Raw genomic sequence first — 19,753 nt, 5'->3', positions numbered from 1 at the left:
TCAATAGTATTTATTGAGCGCTTACTATGTGCAGAGCACTGTACTAAGCGCTTGGGATGAACAAGTCAGCAACAGATAGAGACAGTCCCTGCCGTTTGACGGGCTTACAGTCTAATCGGGGGAGACGGACAGACAAGAACAATGGCACTAAACAGCGTCAAGGGGAAGAACATCTCGTAAAAACAATGGCAACTAAATAGAATCAAGGCGATGTACAATTCATTAACAAAATAAATAGGGTAACGAAAATATATACAGTTGAGCGGACGAGTACAGTGCTGTGGGGATGGGAAGGGAGAGGTGGAGGAGCAGAGGGAAAAGGGGAAAGTGAGGCGTGAGGCTTTAGCTGCGGAGAGGTAAAGGGGGGATGGCAGAGGGAGTAGAGGGGGAAGAGGAGCTCAGTCTGGGAACGCCTCTTGGAGGAGGTGATTTTTAAGTAAGGTTTTGAAGAGGGAAAGAGAATCAGTTTGGCGGAGGTGAGGAGGGAGGACGTTCCAGGACCGCAGGAGGACGTGACCCAGGGGTCGACGGCGGGATAGGCGAGACCGAGGGACGGTGAGGAGGTGGGCGGCAGAGGAGCGGAGCGTGTGGGGTGGGCGGTAGAAAGAGAGAAGGGAGGAGAGGTAGGAAGGGGCAAGGTGATGGAGAGCCTCGAAGCCTAGAGTGAGGAGTTTTTGTTTGGAGCGGAGGTCGATAGGCAACCACTGGAGTTGTTTAAGAAGGGGAGTGACATGCCCAGATCGTTTCTGCAGGAAGATGAGCCGGGCAGCGGAGTGAAGAATAGACCGGAGCGGGGCGAGAGAGGAGGAAGGGAGGTCAGAGAGAAGGCTGACACGGTAGTCTAGCCGGGATATAACGAGAGCCCGTAATAGTAAGGTAGCCGTTTGGGTGGAGAGGAAAGGGCGGATCTTGGCGATATTGTAGAGGTGAAACCAGCAGGTCTCGGTAACGGATAGGATGTGTGGGGTGAACGAGAGGGATGAGTCAAGGATGACACCGAGATTGCGGGCCTGCGGGACGGGAAGGATGGTCGTGCCATCCACGGTGATAGAGAAGTCTGGGAGAGGACCGGGTTTGGGAGGGAAGATGAGGAGCTCAGTCTCGCTCATGTTGAGTTTTAGGTGGCGGGCCGACATCCAGGTGGAGACGTCCCGGAGGCAGGAGGAGATGCGAGCCTGAAGGGAGGGGGAGAGGACAGGGGCGGAGAGTTCATATCTGACAGACAGTCTCTTTCCCCACCTTCAAAGCCTTCCTGAAGGCACATCTCCTCCAAGAGCCCTTCCCTGACTAAGCCCTCATTTCCTCTTCTCTCACACCCTTCTCCATCTCCCCAAGTTGCTCCCTTTATTCACCCCTCCCTCAGCCCCATAATGCTTATATATGTATCTGTAATTTATTCATTCATATTAATGTCTGTTTCCCCCTGTAGACTGTAAGCTCATTGTGGGCAGGGAATGTGTCTACCAACTCTGATGTATTGTACTCTCCAAGCTCTTAGTACGGTGCTCTGCACACATTAAGTGCTCAGTAAGTACGATTGACTGATTGATTGAAGTCTGAACCAGTCCTGCTTTGTCATCTTGGAGGTTCCTGCAACCCCCAAATTAAGGGGTTATATTACCACTGAATAATGCAGGTGCTCTGACTGAACATGTCAAACAGCTCTTGACTGTTTTTTTAAATGGCATTTGCTAAGCATTTACTATGTGCCAGATACCATTTCACTTCTCTGCCTCGGTTACTTCATCTGTAAAACGGGGATTGAGACCGTGAGCCTCACGTGGGACAGGGACTCTGTTTCAACCCAATTTGTATCCACCCCAGTGCTTAGTACAGTGCTTGGCACCTAGTAAGCGCTTAAAAGATACCATTATTATTATTATTACTAAGCACTGGGGTAGATACAAGTTCATCAGATTGGACACAGTCCATGGCCCACTTGGGGCTGCCAGTCTTAATCCCCATTTTACAGACGAGGTAACTGAGGCACAGAGAAGTAAAGTGACTAGCCCAAGGTCACACAGCAGACAGGTGGTGGAACCAGAGTTAAAACCCAGGTCCTTCTGACTCCCAGGCCCGAGTTCTATCCAATAGGACACGCTGCTTCTCACGAACCTCTTCAGACTTCTAAAGGTTATCCACTGCAGGCTGGACGGTCAGTAGGTCTTGCCAACCCTGTTAGAAAGAATGATTGTTTCCTTCAAAAATAGTGTAGGGGAGTGTGTAGCTAATTCAAAGAAGAGACTTTTGGCAGTGGAGAAATTTCACCTGTAAAGAATGTTTTGCCACCTCAAAGAAGTAACTCAAACAAGCCTGCATTTATAATTAATCTGAACAAACTCCCTTCCTTCTATTTGATGATAAGCAAAGGAACTTTCATATTTCATGCCTGGAATGAAGGCAGGGGTTTTATATTTAGTTTGTGATCTCTCTTCATTCTAGTTGGACAAACTCCCGGTGGGCTGACGTAATTGGACTCACTGAATCTCATCTTAGTAAACCTAATGCCTCAGGGATATAGTCAAGGTGGAATCAAAAGAGCACATTTACTGTAGTAGCTCAAGAGCCACGTTTTAAGAATTATCCAAAAAGTGAAGTCCAATTCCAAGCTATATAAATCCACAAGAAATGCCCCTCCGGCTAGTTTTTATAAACATTAATGCTGAAATCATTCTTCTCTTATTTACTCAAATCAACAGAAAGATCATCTTTTTCCTCGCTGATAGTCAAAACCTCTCTAAACTGCTCCCTCTTTCCTAGATCACATCTCTGACCTGCGTCATAGGAGAATAAGCCGTCACCTCAGGTCTGTTAAATGTGATAAAGTACATCTCTCCCCTTTTCTCAAGAAATTTTATGGGAAATTCAAGGTTTCAAAACAGTTCAACTCCCACTGAAATGAACTGAAATAATGCTGGAATCGGCATCAATCCTTCATTCTCGGAGAGAGACCCCATCAAGCCCAGAAACTATTAAAACTAGGAAGCAGGTGTGGAGCATCGCCGACAACCTGTGTGAAGGAACTGATTCCTGCGCTAGTGGTTTTTACACAGCCCCACTCACACTCCTTTATCCCTGCCAGTGTTTCAATGTTTACATAACGAGTGATTCAGAGAAAGTCTTCAAAGACATGATCGAATTCATCCTCATAAAGTCTTGGCGTAGGCAATGAAGGCAGCCATCATTATCACAGTGTGCGGTTGGGGGAAAAACAGCATCACTTAAGGACCTGTGGGGGTCCCTCAAAATTCAATTCTCTGTCCCCTTCCATTCTCCATCTACACTCACTCCCTGGGAGAACTCATTCGCTCCCATGGCTTCAATAACCACCTCTGTGCAGATTGTTCCCATATCTATCTTCCCAATCAACCAATCAGTCAATCAGTGGTATTTATTGAGCCGTTACTATGTGCAGAGCATTACAGTAAGCCCTTGGGAGAGGATCATATGCAGAGTACTTACTCGGTGAGGCACGGTTCCCATATCGTATCACAGTTCTCCTATCACGTCCCGATACGAGAGGTGCTGAGAAGGATGCGATCCTGGAGAGTCATGGGAACTGTGCCTCACCGAGTAAGAACTCTACGTGCGAGGGTTTCATCTTGGCTGTTGTAACGGCATGTGGGAGAAAAGTCTGTCAGCTGATGGTTGTAGGAAAAGGAAGAGCGACCTGGATTAGTAAACAGGCAGTGGAGAGGTAAGAATTCATATCACTCATTGTTAGTTTAGTGGAAGACCTGTGGTGAGGCTGTGGTTAGCACAAAGGGAGTGAGTAAGCGAATGAGAAACCAAAGGAAAATACAGGTGATCACTTAAACGAGTAAAGAGTTATGGTAGACGTGCCATTTCCTTCTGCTATAAGGTGAGAAGAGTTGGCCAAGCCTAGGCTTTTTCAACAGTACTGATTTGTCAAGTGACTGCAGCCTCTGCCTGCTTGCGTGACTCAGGTCCTCTGATCAGCTTGCTGAATGTGAGAGTGCTGTCTGGTTAGGGGATTGGTGGTAATAAAGATATTTATTGAGCACTCACTGGCCTCAGTGGACCGTACTAAGTGTTTGGGAAAATACAACAGAAATCGGTGTCCATCAGCTGTTAATGGGCACCTTTATTAGCCTAGATTCATGGCAAAACAATGAATAATGGAGAGGCAGTGGATTCTAATCTAGATGTTCTCTCCCCCTGCCCCTTTTATTTCTTCTCTTTTTTTATTTCTCTCCCCGTCTTTCTCCTTTCACTCGTTTATTCAGTCATATTTATCGATCGCTTACTATGTGCAAAGCATTTTCCCTCTATGTCCTTCAATTCTTCTCTCAATATTCCTGTCTCTTCCTTTTTTTTAATGGTATTTGTTCAGCGCTTACTATGTTTCAAGAACTGTACTAAGTGCTTGGATGTTTAGATCAATATAAGATAATCAGGTTGGACACTGTCACCATCCCTCATCGGGCTCAGAGTCTAGGTAGGAGGGAGATCAGGTATTGAATCCCCATGTTACAGATGAGGAAGCTGAGGCACAGAGAAGGTAAGTGACTTGCTCAAGGTCACCCAGCAAGTAAGTGGCAAAACTGGGATTAGAACTCAGGTTTTCTGACTCCTACACCAGTGCTCATTCCACTAGGCCACACCCCTCCTCTCCATTTACCTGTCTTTCTAGTTACAGGGTCTCTCTCTACCCCTGGGTCTCCTGTACTCTCTGTGTATCTCTACTTTCTACCTAGAATCCCATCCTGATTGGAAGCCCCATGTGGGACAGGGACTGGGTCAGACCTAGTTGATTTGTACCTATCCAAGGGCTTAGAAGAATGTTTGACACATAGTAAACGCTTAACAAATACCATTAAAAAAACCCCAAACCCAAAAACCCTGCTCGTCCCTCTTTTGGCACTGGGCATGGGCACAAAATCCAGACTGATCTCCCCCATCCCTTCCTCATCTCCCACTCCCTTCTGCATTGCCCTGACTTGGCCCCTTTGCACCTCCAGCCCCCCGGCACATATATATATAATTTTATTTATTTGTATCGATGTCTGTCTCTCCCCTCTAGACTGTGAACTCGTCGTGAGCAGGGATTGTCACTGTTTATTGTTGTATTGTCCTTCCCCAAGCACTTAGTAAAGTGCTCTGCACTCAGTAGGCGCTTAACAAATAAGATTGAATGAATGAATGAATGATTGAATGAATAAATAAATATCATGAGTGGTGAGTTATGCTTAGCTCTAGTATTCTCTACCCTGCATTATATGGCATGTTCCACTGAGATACAGTTTAGCCTTGTAAAAATGTACATTGCCCACCTTCTGAACTTTTAGACTAAATGACTAATAGCCCATTCATTGCCAGAAGGCAACAGGTTATGTTGTTTCAACTAGACAGTCGTGTGATTTGTCTTCAAGAGTGGTGTGATTTTTGGTGGGACTTGGTAATTACATCACTGAAGAGTGAGACAAACGATTTGCATCACTTGAAATATTTGGGAAATGACTGGCAAGGACTTTCTCTGGATCCAGTGAGGCAGGTAAAGGCCTCCATGAATTCCATAAAAAGTTTTTCACTTCAAAAAAGTTAGAAGTGAAATACCACAATGAAGCTGGGGTGTCTTCTGTCTTCTTCCAAACAGAGAAAGCTTGTGTCACAAGGAACTTAGTGGATAGAGCACGGACCTGAGAGTCAGAAGGTCATGGGTTCTAATCCCGGCTCTACCACGTGTCTGCTGTGTGACCTTGGGCAAGTCACTTCACTTCTCTGGACCTCAGTTACCTCATCTGTAAAATGGGGATTAAGAGTGTGAGCCCTATGTGGGACAGGGACTGTGTCCAACCCGACTAACTTGTATCTACCCCAGTGCTTAGTACAGTGCTCTGCACACAGTAATCGCTCAATCAATACTATTGAATGAAATACTATTGAATGAATTTTTACCGATGACTTTTCCATGCGTTGGTGAGGAACCACTGATGAGGGGTAGCCACCAACATATGGTCTAAGACACCATACTATATGTAGAAGTGTCAGTCAATCAATCAGTGGTATTTATTCAGCACTTACTGTAGTAAATGCTTGGGAAAGTACAATGTGACCAAGTTGATAGACGCAATCCTTGCCCGCAGAGAGCTTAAGTCTACAGGGGAAGACGGACATTAAAATAGATGAGGGATTCTTTCAAAGGAAAGGTCGCTCTGACTTTAACAAATATTAAACAATAGTTTCACGATGTTTATCATTACAGCGCATGGCCTATTATAAAGGCGAGGAGGAGGAGCAGTCTGGCTTAGTGGACAGAACGCGGATCTGGGAGTCAGAGAACCTAGGTTCTTATCTGCAATGCCTTTCTGCTTCCCAATCTACAATCCCACATCCCCTCTTACATCCAGACATCTCCACATGACTGTCTCGCTGGCACCTCCCGTTCAGCAAGTGGAGAAGCAGCGTGGCGCAGTGGAAAGAGCACGGGCTTTGGAGTCAGGGCTCATGAGTTCGAATCCCAGCTCTGCCACTTGTCAGCTGTGTGACTGTGGGCAAGTCACTTAACTTCTCTGTGCCTCAGTTCCCTCATCTGTAAAATGGGGATTAAGACTGTGAGCCCCACGTGGGACAACCTGATTCCCTTGTGTTTACCCCAGCGCTTAGAACAGTGCTCTGCACATAGTAAGCGCTTAACAAATACCAACATTATTAGCAAGTCTAAGACTGAACTAAATCTACCGTCTTAAGCTCACTCCTCCCCGCAAACTCTCCTAACTTTGTCAATAACGCCACCATCCTCTCTGTTCCAGAAATCCTACTCCACTCCTCACTGTCTTTCAGCACTTAAGTTCAATTAACTGCTAAATCCTGTCCATTCTTCTGAAAAAAATCTTGCATCTTCCTATTCCTTGCCGCCCAAACGGTGACCTCCCTGTTCCAAGCTCTTGTCATATTGTAGAATATACCACATCATCCTCTTCACTGCTTTTTCTGCCTCCAGTGTCTCCCGACTCTAGTCTATACAACATGCTACCTGTAATTTGCAAATCTGTAAAGTTTCTGTAATTTATTTATCTGTCATTTATTTATTCATTCCTATTAATGTCTGTCTCCCCCTCAAGACTGCAAGCTCGCTGTGGGCAGGGAATGTGTCTGTTTATTGTTGTGTTGTACTCTCCCAAGCGCTTAGTACAGTGCTTTGCATGCAGTAAGCACTAGGTGAATACGATTGAATGAATGAATACGTGGATCATCTTCTTGAAATGTCCATTCGGCACACATTTCTTCACTTCTCAAATTTCTTTTCACATAAAAAAAAAATTACAGTTGGCTTCAAATAGCAGTAGTAGTAATTGGATATATTAAGGGCTCATTCTACGTAAAGCACTGAGCTGAGTGTTTGAGAAGTACAAATCCAGCAAAGGACGCAGTACCTGCCCACAAGGAACATACACTCTAATGGGGGAGGCGGACATAAAAGTATTTACCAATAGAGTAATCAAAATAAATAATTGAATGTCCAATTTGAAAATTTTTTATGGTATTTGATAAGCACCTACTGAGTTATCATTTTATGGTACTTGTTAAGTACTTACTCTGTGCCAGCACTGTACTAAGCACTGTGGTAGATACAAGTTAAGCAGGTTGGACACAGTCCATGGCCCACGTGGGGCTTACAGTTTTAGTCCCCATTTTAATAATAATGATGTTGGTATTTGTTAAGCGCTTACTATGTGCAGAGCACTGTTCTAAGCACTCTATACAGATGAGATAACTGAGGCACAGAGAAGTGAAGTGACTTGACCAAGGTCACGCAGACTAGTGGTGGAGCCGGAATTAGAACTCAGGTCCTTCTGACTCCCAGGCCCATGTTCTTTTCACTAGGCCACGCTCCTTCTCCCATCTTCACAGCATCACTAAAATCTGCCCTTTCTTCTTCATCATCATCATCATAATAATGATACTATTATCTTGGTGATTATAATGATATCTTTGAAATGTGACAGATACAGGAAAAGTGCAGAGGGCCACACCAAGACCTCCCCCTCTAGACCAGAAGTTTGCTGTGGGCAAGGAATGTGTCTGTTTATTGTTATATTGTACTCTCCGAAGCACTCAGTACAGTGCTCTGCACACAGTAAGCATTCAATAAATTTGATTGAATAAATGAATGACTTTAAAACTATGTTTATTGACTGGACAAAAGCATTTTACACCACCAACAGGCTAGCGCTCTAGAAATTTCTTTAAGTAAATCTGGCCTCCCTGAGAGATTCACCAAGACCCTTAGGGTTCTCCATCATAGGATGGTTGGTTGAGTCAGAGTTGAAGGTACCACGTCTGTGTCCCTTTCCCCTTCAAGGTCAGAGTAAAGCAGGTCTTTATAGTAGATTCCATCTTGTTTAACTTCTTCCGAGCTGCTGTGCTTGAGGATTGAGAAGCAGCATGGCCTAATGGAAACAGCGTGGGCTTGGGAATCAGAGGACCTGGGTTCTAATCCTGACTCTGCCACTTATCTGCTGTGTGATCTTGGGCAAGTCACTCCACTTCATGCTTCAGTTAGCTCATCTCTGAAATGGGGATTAGTACTGTGAGTCCCATATGGGACATGGACTGTGTCCAACCTGATTAACTCGTATCTACCCCAGTGCTTAGAAGAGTATGTGGCAGAGAGTAAGCGCTTAATAAATACCATTTAAAAAAAGAGAAAAAGATCGCCCCAAGATATCTGCCAACTGGAGTCGGAATAATGTTCGGATTCCCCAGGAAACTCTTGCAGCCCAAAAAGCTTTATGTGTCTTCAATTCCATGAGATAGGTATTGAATCCCATTGAATCCCATTTATTTTTTCTGGTTCATGAGGATCTACAAGGCGCTGATGATGGATTGCTTGCTTTGCAACAAGCGGCTCTTTGATTTTGGAGACTTTCTTGTCAAATCAGTCGTAAATAACAGTGTCCATAGACTTGGCAGTTTCTTGCAGCGCAACTCATCTGCTGGCCCCACTGATAGAGATAGATAGGGTTCCTTATTTTGATGATGTCATGAAGCTTCTTGCAGCAGAGTTTAGGCATTTATCTATCAAGCAATCAATCGTACGTACTGAGCTTCTTGCAGCAGGGTTTAGACAGTTATCATTCTATCAATCATTTGAATTGAGCGCTTACTGTGTACAGAGCACTGTACTAAACCCTTGAGAGAGTATAACAGACATGTTATAGACAGGTAGACATGTTCCCTGCCCTTAAGGAACTTAGAGTCTAGAGGGGGAAATGGGCATTAAAATAAATTACAGACATGTACATAAGTATATAACTCAGCAACTGGGGTGGATCCACATTTAGAAGTTAAAGGGACCTAATTCAGGAGACAGTACTTCTCGATCCCTAATAGTAATAGAAGGAGTAATAATAATAGTAGCAGTCATAAGTCGCATTTACTGAGCACCCATTGAGCACAGTGGAGTGTATTAAGCACTCAAAAAAGACACAATGACCAGGAGATTTTAATCTGAAGGATGGGTCATCATATAAGGCTAACACACCTTTGGCTTTCATTTGTGAAGGCCAGATTATACTGAGAAGTAAAAACTGAAAATGAAAATGAATGAATGACTAGATAAAACCAGTGATTTCTATGAGACCTTTCTGAATAAGGAAGGTTTATCAGGAAAGGGTGTTTGGACACAGCTTACCAAAGTCCCAGTGACACAGCCCTTCTGAGCATAAACAAAAAAGGATCCCTGAAAGGGCACCTCTTAAGCCAGAAAAAGAGAATTAGATGAGTCATTCCAGAGAAGAATTAAGTCCGATTTTTTTCTCATTAGACACTAAGCCACACACTGAAATTCTCTACTGGGGCTTTGGAAGTTATCCAAACTGGAACACATATGTTGTCCAAGGTCACCCAGCAGAAAAAGTAGTGGAGCCGGGATTAGAATCCAGGTCCTCTGACTCCCAGGCCCGTGTTTTTTCCACTAGTCCACACTGCTTCTCTTGGAAAGTAAACTCAAAGTCTGAAGGTAAAAAGCATCTCCTTAGAGCCCGGCACTAGCCAAAATCCTGGGGCAACTCCACTGAACCCTACCTCTGTTTGAGGTTGGATCCCATGCATAGGTGCAGTGTGCTTGCATGATTTTCCCTGTGGGCACACAGGGACTTTTGTGCACATGCAATTCCTTCAGACATACATGTTATTTGCCACATGTGTTGCAGCACTGTATCCACCATGTTTTTCAGGAGATTCCTTCTTGCCTGAAATCAGTCAATCAATAGTATTTTCTGAGCACGTACCGTGTGCACAGCACTGCACTAAGCAGTTGGGAGAGTTCAATAGAGCTAGCAATCGTGATCCCTGCCATTAAGAAGCTTATGATGTAGTGGGATTGCTAGACACTAAAATAAAGTACACATAAGAGGAACAATGGAGTATTAAGATTTGTTCACACGTGTGAAGGGAGCGTAAGGGCTGAAGTGGCAAGAGGGAGGAAATAGGGTGGGGAGAGGAGAAATGCATCAGAGAAGATCTGGAGGAGATGTCATTTCAGAAAGGCTTTGAAAGTGGGGAGAGCAGTGGTCTGCAATTTGTGAAGGAGGAAGGAGTTCAGGAATAAGGGAATGCATGAACAAGACTTTGGCAGCGAGAGAGATGAGAATGAGGCACAAAGCCTAAAATGTGAGTGATAGGCTGTGGCTCTTTTTTTAAAAATGGTATCTGTTAAGCACTTACTATCTGCCAAGCACTCTTCTAAGCACTGGGGTAGATGCAGGCAAATCAAGTTGGACACAGTCCATGTCCCGCATGGGGCTCACAGTCTTAATCCTCTAGTCTGTAAACTCGTTGTGGGCAAGGAGCATTCCTACCAACTCCATTATATTGTACTCTCCCAAGTGCTTAGTACAGTGCTCAGCACACGGTAAGCACTCACTAATGCCACTGATTGATTGAATCCCCATTTCACAGATGAGAGAACTAAAAATGGGAAGAGAGTTATTTTACTTGTTAAGCTATTACCAAGGTGCCATAAGGTGTGTATGTGTTTGTGTTTGCGTGTATTCTTTGTATCCTATGGACTTGATGGTGTCTACATGCTTTTCTCTTTGTTTCATGATTCACTCAAAGCTTCTGACATGCTGTGAGATGACCGCACTGCTAAATCAATCCATCAATAAATCAATCAATCATATTTACTGAGTGTTTACTCTGCGTAGAGCACTGTACTAAGCGTTTTAGAGAGTACAATACAACAGAATATCAAATATCAAATCACCCCACCCACGAGACCACCACCTAAGAGCAATTATTCTTCCCCCTCCTTTCCCCTCCGCAGCCCTGGGTCACTGTTATTCCTGGAAGATTGTCAAGACTTGACCAAATAGGGTCATCAGCCCATTGTGGGCAGGGAATGTGCCTGTTTGTTGTTATATGGCACTCTCCCAAGTGCTTGGTACAGTGCTTTGCACACAGTAAATGCTCAATAAATGTGAATAATGAATGAATGAATCAGCATTCTGAGCCCTGCCTCTGCCCAAAGAATGCCACCTCACATGGACTTTTTTCCCCATTCAGCCTGACCTTCTGTCTCCATTCAAGATCAGCCTTGTGGATTCCTGACTCTAGAAAAGCAACCTCGACCAAACACCACAGCCTTGACAGAAAACTCCTTAAGAAAAGGGATAGGTCTTCTTCACGTAGCATTAACGTCAGTGCCTAATGGCACCCACTAGATGCTTTTTTTTATGAGGCGGATATATAACCCTCACAGTTTGTTAATAAGGAAGTGTTTTCAGTTTTTAGACAAAGGGAACACATTTTACTCCAGCATCTGTGTATCTTCAGGACGTGTGATGGAGTCAAGTTACGTAAGAGCTACCGCCTGACATGGTCTTTCTTCACACACACACACACACACACACACACACACACACACACACACACACCATGTGGCCAACGTTACCATATTAATCTGGGAAGCATATGATTCATTTCATTCCGCGAGACCAACAAAATTCCTCTCCTGAAAGTCATGCGGACCACAGTTTGGGTTTGGGGGATGACCCAGTCAAGTTTTCGATCCAAAGTCCTCTAATGGGATGGCCCATCCAATACTTTCACCCATTGGGCTGCCCATGGCGCTTTCGGTCTGAGCGAACACGTCAGTCGGGTCTCCAGGCCAGCTGCCAGTATCGGGCTGCCGCTTTTGACTCATTTTGATTGAATGTTTAATCAAGGTGGTTGTGTTTGCACAGGTTAGTAGAGGATTTAGGCTTGCGATCTGCCTCACATTTCAGCTGACCTGGTTCTAAAATTCCATGGCCCAACCTTACAGAATTTGAGGTTAGATCCGGAAGTTTCGTTTCACCTATTTATTTTCTCACATTCTGAGAATGTCTATGGGCTTGAGTTTGCCCCAAGGAAACTTGCTTGGCCCACGTAGGTAGACACAGGTCGCCTTGCCAGAAACGGGCACCAAATCAAGACTGGCTCAGGGGTTATAAGAGGCTGCGTAACTGCCCCTCTGGCCGCCTATCCCTCAGCTCCTCTCCCGGTCAGCTGTTTTGGCTCTCTCTGTCCAGGGCTTTGTTCCTATAGATGCTCGGTGAAAGAAGTTCCCCAACCTTTGTGGATGGGGTATGTGGAAAGCGTTTTGAGGAATAGCCGTGACAGCTGAACGACCTTCTGCCTCCCACTGCCCCATACCAAATTCCTAGCTTAGCTGCTGGGCAGGCAAAGAAACCACCTAGAAGACAATTAGTTCATTCATTTATATTTTTAATTCTTTGAGATGAGTGATGGATCAATCAATCAATTGTATTTATTGAGCATTTACTGTGTGCAGAGCACTGTACTAACCCCTTGGGAGGGTGATTGAATGAATGAATGAATGAGGGTGCAGTTAGACAGAGTCGATAGATCTGTTCCCTGCCCACAATGAACTAACAGTCTAGAGAGGCAGACATTAATATGAAGAAATAAATTATGAATATGGACATTAGTGCTAGGGAGCTGAGGGAGGGATGAGATGGTTTCACCTCACCAGGGCTCTCTCTTTACTGGCAATTCTACCTATGGGGATACTCAGCAAATGTATGACTTAGGACTGTAAGTTCCTCTAGAGTGTAAGCTCGTTGTGGGCAGGGAATGGATGGGTCTGTTTCTTGTTGTACTGTGCTCTCCCAAGTGCTTAGTGCTGTGCTCTGCACGCAGTAAGCCTTCAATAAATAGGATTGGATGAATGAATGACCTCTGAATATGCAGCAAGAACTTGCAAACGCGAGCAACATTACCAGAAAACTGAGCAAGTGCCATGGCGAGTTCCTCCAATGTGGGGTGAGGCAGGGAGGGTAGCTCTCCGACTCTCCCGGGGACTTGCAAGCAAGAACACTTAAAGTTTGAGTATTTCATGGCTTTGCTGTACACCTAGGAAAGCTGAGCATTACAACGCTGAGAATTAGTAGGCTGGAGAGGAGGATGCCAGTTTCCCTGCCTACAGGAGAGAAAGCCAATGAGCAGATGGAAGGGCAGTCTGTCTCCCTTCTGTGCCCAGGAGAACACTTGCTTAGACACTTGCTTACTCAAAGAGGAGGTTGGAACCAAAGGAAACATGCCAGGCACTGTTCTAAGAGCTGGGTTAGATACAAGCTAATCAAGTTGGATATATTCCATGTCCCACGTGGGGCTCACAGTCTTCATCCCCATTTTACAGATGAGGTAACTGAGGCCCCGAGAAGTCACATAGCAGACAAGTGGCAGATCTGGGATTCGAACCCATGACCTCTGACTCCCAAGCCCGGTCTCTTTCCACTGAGCTATGCTGCTTCTCTATAATGGTATTCAGAGACCTGAACTCTTGTAGTTAAACTGTCTTGAATTTATCGAGATCACTTAAAGCTACTTTATGATGGTATGTCTGATCTGGTCAGAGTTAAAGGAGCCCTGTCTGATGCTTATTTCATCCACTCCAAGATGAGGATGCCAAAAAGGACCTGGATGCTGATGTTAGAAACTGCTTCTGGTCCTCTGATAAACTCTTTGAATCTGTCATCCAGATGGTAACTGTGTCTGAAGAGCCCCTTCAAGGAAAAACAAATATGAATGCTTAGGAATCGCTTGGTAGAATTAGTGTGATTCTTCAGAAACCCTATGCTACAACGGTATTCCCTTTGGGGTTCAGACCAAAAAGTTATCGAATTCTGAATTCTATTATCTAGGCAGTGAATTATTCAATGCGGCAGTGTTAGTCAAAGCAATAGACGTATTAATCAAGAAAGCCACTTTACTCTTTGGAAAAGTGACACTGCAGAGCCCCAGTGGGGCATTAAGCCTCAGATCAAACAGAAGGCCAAAGAAAAGTATCAGTGTCCGATCTTCTGTAGAATGGTGAGACCTGCATCAATTATAGTCCAATGCTTGGAACAGTGCTTGGCACATAGTAAGTGCTTAACAAATACCAGAATTATTTTTATTATTATTATTATAGACACTAAATCAAGTTTCTTAAGCAGTGTTTTCAGCATCATACAGTAAAGGCCCCAGAACAGCCGAGTGGCTAGAGCGAGGGCCTGGGAGTCAGGAGGACCTGGGTTCTAATCCTGACTCTGCCACTTGTCTGCTGTGTGACCTCAGGCAAGTCACTCCACTGCTCTGTGCCTTAGTTAGCTCATCTATAAAATGGGGATTAAGACTGTGAGTCCCATTTGGGACCTGATTATCTCCTATCTACCCCAGTGCTTAGAATAGTGGTTCTCCTCTTACCTCTCTCCTGGTTCTCCTGGTTCTCCTGGTTCTCCTCTTACCTCTCTGGCCAATCATTCTCGGTCTCCTTCGCTGGAGCCTCCTCCCCCTCCCATCCTTTAACTGTTGGAGTTCCTCAAGGGTCAGTTCTTGGCCCTCTTCTGTTCTCCATTTACACTCACTCCCTCGGTGAACTCATTCGCTCTCACGGCTTTAACTACCATCTCTACGCAGATGACACGCAGATCTACATCTCCGCCCCTGTCCTCTCCCCCTCCCTTCAGGCTCGCATCTCCTCCTGCCTCCGGGACGTCTCCACCTGGATGTCGGCCCACCACCTAAAACTCAACATGAGCGAGACTGAGCTCCTCATCTTCCCTCCCAAACCCGGTCCTCTCCCAGACTTCTCTATCACCGTGGATGGCACGACCATCCTTCCCGTCTCTCAGGCCCGCGATTTCGGTGTCATCCTTGACTCGTCTCTCTCGTTCACCCCACACATCCTATCCGTTACCAAAACCTGCCGGTTTCACCTCTACAATATCGCCAAGATCCGCCCTTTCCTCTCCACCCAAATGGCTACCTTACTGCTACAGGCTCTCGTTATATCCCGGCTAGACTACTGTGTCAGCCTTCTCTCTGACCTCCCTTCCTCCTCTCTCGCCCCGCTCCAGTCTATTCTTCACTCCGCTGCCCGGCTCATCTTCCTGCAGAAACGATCTGGGCATGTCACTCCCCTTCTTAAACAACTCCAGGGGTTGCCTATCGACCTCCGCTCCAAACAAAAACTCCTCACTCTAGGCTTCGAGGCTCTCCGTCACCTTGCCCCTTCCTACCTCTCCTCCCTTCTCTCTTTCTACCGCCCACCCCGCACGCTCCGCTCCTCTGCTGCCCACCTCCTCACCGTCCCTCGGTCTCGCCTATCCCGCCGTCGACCCCCGGGTCACGTCCTCCCGTGGTCCCGGAACGCCCTCCCTCCTCACCTCCGCCAAACTGATTCTCTTTCCCTCTTCAAAACCCTACTTAAAACTCACCTCCTCCAAGAGGCCTTCCCAGACTGAGCTCCTCTTCTCCCTCTACTCCCTCTGCCATCCCCCCTTTACCTCTCTGCAGCTTAACCCTCTTTTTCCCCTTTTCCCTCTGCTCCTCCACCTCTCCCTTCCCATCCCCACAGCACTGTACTCGTCCGCTCAACTGTATATATTTTTCGTTACCCTATTTATTTTGTTAATGAATCGTACATCGCCTCGATTCTATTTAGTTGCCATTGTTTTTACGAGATGTTCTTCCCCTTGACTCTATTTATTGCCATTGTTCTTGTCTGTCCGTCTCCCCCAATTAGACTGTAAGCCCGTCAGACGGCAGGGACTGTCTCTATCTGTTGCCGACTTGTTCATCCCAAGAGCTTAGTACAGTGCTCTGCACATAGTAAGCGCTCAATAAATACTATTGAAATACTATTGAATAGTGCCTGATGCGTAGTAAGCAATTGACAAATACCAAAAAAAGAACAAATACAATCAGTAGTAACAGCAACAGGAGTAGCATTTATTCCTAGGCACCTAGGAAGTACAAAATAATGAAATGACACATTCCCTGCCTACAGGAAGCTTACATTGAGGTACTGCTCATTCCATCACAGATATACTAGATGGGACAGAAAGGAGAATTCACGACTGCAGAAGGTCTTGATCAGCTGCTGGATGTTGAGCTAAACAGGGGTGACTTTGAAGAAGGAGGGCAGTAGAAAAGTTCTATCAGTTCGAATAAGCATAATCTAATCGATCAACCAGTTTGTATTTATTGAGTGCTTACTGTGTGCAGAACAATGTGCTAAGTGCTTGGGAGAGTACAGTATAACAGAGTTGATAGACAAGTTCCTTACCCACAAAGACCATACAGTCTAGAACTTGAGGGAAAGATCAACTCTTGAGCATCTGAGTCCACAATCACGATGACACCCTTGAATCAAGTTTGCTGGCACTTACTGAATATGAAAGTGTCCTTAACAATAATAATGCATCATGTGGGAGTGTTTTATCAAAGGGAATTTCCTTAAGGGCATCTTGCATATTATTTTTTTTTCATTTTACCAAAGCCAAGTGTTCTTCAATTGATGCCCACTTCATGCTATTGGACCAAAATAACTTTCTCAAGGGGTTCAGCAGGAGTGGTTCATTCCATTTAATCATGTTTCGATTTGGGGGTTCCCCTTATATTCTGTGTGTGAAAGGTAACAGTGGGATGAGCCCGCTTGACTGATATTAAGCTGCTTTCAATATTTTACGCCTGTATCTATCTGGAAATCAAGGAGTGGTTTTGCTTTCTACCTTCCTGTGGTTCCCTGTGTAATCCAATAGATTACATAGGTAAATCAAAAGGCTGGTGGGGAATGGAGCAGGAGTGACTCGTATTCGTGATTATGCATTTCTCTCCCCCCGCCCCACGACCTCACCAACAGTCAAGAACACAGAATTGAACCACAGCAGTAGCAACATGTACAGTGAAATTGCATTGCTTGACTGATTTCAGCAGATAAATCAGTGGAAAAATCAGTTCTTTCTGAATATCAGCCAAGCCAAATATATGGGTATTGGATTGGATTAGAGACCAACATCTCAGCGTAGCCTAGTGTTAAGAGCATGGCCTGGGAGTCAGAAGACCTGGGTTCTCATCCCAGCTCTGCCACTTGTCTGCTGCTATGTGACCTCGACCAAGTTACTTAACTTCTCTGTGCCTCATTTATCTCATCTGTAAAATGGGTATTAAATCCTCCTCCCTCCAATTAAGAACGAGAGACTCATGTGGGGCCTTTTTATCTATCTCAGAAAGGTCAGGTTCTCCAAAAGGACCCCATCCTATAATGACAAGCAATGTAGGAGGTAGAGGATGTGAAGGATATTATTTCAGCTCCCACCAGCAGACAAGGTTTGGGTCCATCTGCTCTGCAAAGTAAGCACTCAATAAGTACAATGGAATGATCTGGCCCTCAGGAAAGTCTCAGGAAGATTGATGATATTTACTGAGCGCTTACTGTGTGCAGAGCACTGTATGTACTAAGCACGTGGGACCAGTCAACTTTCAATTTCTTGTGGGAACAGGAGACCAGGAAACCATGGATAACTGAAATATCCAGTGATAGTTCCTCATAGCAAATTTTTCCCAAGAGCTTGTCCCATCTCGTCTTATGTTGTCGAGGCGTCTCCGATCTATAGTGACGCCATGGACACATCTCTCCCAGAACGCCCCACCTCCATTGCAATTGTCCCGGTAGTGTATCCATAGAGTTTTCTTGGTAAAATATGGAAATGGTTTACCGTTGCCTCCTTCTGCGCAGTAAGCTCGAGTCTCCGCCCTTGACTCTCTTCCATGCCGCTCCTGCCCAGCATAGGGGAGTTTTGACTTGTAGCAGATTGCCTTCCACTCGCTAGCCATTGCCAAAGCTAGGAATGAAACAGGTAGGCCTCTGCTTGACTCTCCCTCCCGCAGTCGAGATTGGCAGAGAACTGGAAACTCTCCAGGTGCTACCCTGAGAGGGGCCCAAGACCTACAAACATTAATAATAATAACTGTGGCATTAGCTAAGCACTTACTATGTGTCAAGCACTATACTAAGTGATGGGGAAGACAAGATAATCAAGTTGGACATAGTCCTTGTCCCACATTTGGCTCATAGTCTAAGATGAGAAAACTGAGGCACGGAGAAATTAATCAATGGTATTTATTGAGCACTTACTGTACTAAGTGCTTGGGAGAGAACTTATGTATCTATTTGCAATTTATTTATTTATGCTAACATTGGTCTCCTCCCTAGACTGTAAGCTCTTTGTAGGCAGGGAGCATGTCTCCCAACTCTTGCATTATACTCTCCCAAGCACTTAGCATGGTTCTCTGCACACAGTAAGCATTCAATAAATATGATTGACTGATTAACATAACAGAGTTCCTTGCCCATAAGGAGCTTACAGTCTAAAGGGGGCAGCAGACATGAATATAAATAAATTACAGATTTGCACATAAGTGCCGTGGGGCTGAAGGTGGGGTGAATAAAGGGTACAAATCCAAGTGCAAGGGTGAGGGAGTAGGGGAAATGAGGACTTGGTTGGGAAAGTCCTCTTGGGCAAGTGATTTTGGGGAAGGTGAGGGTCTGTCGAATATGAAGGGGGAGGGAGTTCCAGGCCAGAGGCAGGACGTGGACAAGGGGTCGGCGGTGGCATAGATGAAATCGAGGTACCGATGAGGAAACGGAGACACGGAGAAATTAAGTGACTGGCTCAAAGTCATTCATAGGGCAAGTGGTAGACCCAGAGTTAGAACCCACGTCTTCTGACTCCCCGTCTGGTGCACCAAGCCACACTGCTTCTCGGTTCCATTTGATGAAACCCCAGGGTATATGGAACATGAGTTTTGTTCTCGCCTCGGACAGTAAGGAGAAAGTGGAAGAGTGCTAGAAAGGACTTCATGCCCCCCTTTACTGCCACCATCTTGAGAAATGGAGTTTGATCTAGAGCAGGACCTTAAAGCATGTTTGGTACAGACTAAGTTTAGGCCCCACAGCATTCTGGCACTAATAGGGAACCTGATTACAGGCTCAGGAGTTATCAGCACTATAAGATCCAGAATGCCACGGGACGTCAACATGCTATCTTCCGCGCTCTCACAGTCCCTGACTGGTGAAGACATCCCATTTTGTACCAGAACAATAGAGTTGGCTGCTCGAAGACCCTTTATTTCTAGCTGGGGCCCTTCTATACTCACTGCAAACAGGCAAATGACCCATAGCTGCCCCAGCCTCCTTGCAAATAGCTGCTACAGCTCCATTAAAGCCATTCAGTCCATGACAGGAAGGAATCGAATCATCCCACACCCCCAATCACCACTCCCCAACCCTCTCCTTTGCCCTTCCTCAGCCTTTCCAGGCAATCCCTTCTTTCATCCCATCCTAACCCAAGTCCTTCCTGTCCTTTTCCAGTTAACAATTTGCTTCTTCCCTCCAGCCTCTTCTCTCTGCCCACTTCCTTCCCACTGCCTGCTCCTTCGTGGATATTGCCCTGAA

General features: G+C 45.4%; 1 non-coding gene across 1 annotated transcript; it reads right to left on the bottom strand.

Annotated features, from left to right (window-relative positions):
- Positions 1 to 18,098: 18,098 nt before the first annotated feature.
- On the bottom strand, positions 18,099 to 18,236 carry LOC114807733. Its single transcript, XR_003755808.1, has one exon. It is a non-coding gene; the product is annotated as a small nucleolar RNA SNORA7 (small nucleolar RNA).
- Positions 18,237 to 19,753: the final 1,517 nt, after the last annotated feature.

This window comes from Ornithorhynchus anatinus, chromosome X3 (genome assembly GCF_004115215.2).
Source record: "Ornithorhynchus anatinus isolate Pmale09 chromosome X3, mOrnAna1.pri.v4, whole genome shotgun sequence".
Classification (NCBI taxonomy): domain Eukaryota; kingdom Metazoa; phylum Chordata; class Mammalia; order Monotremata; family Ornithorhynchidae; genus Ornithorhynchus; species Ornithorhynchus anatinus.
The sequence above is the reverse complement of the archived record's forward strand: the minus strand, read 5'-3'. Positions and strand labels throughout refer to the sequence as shown.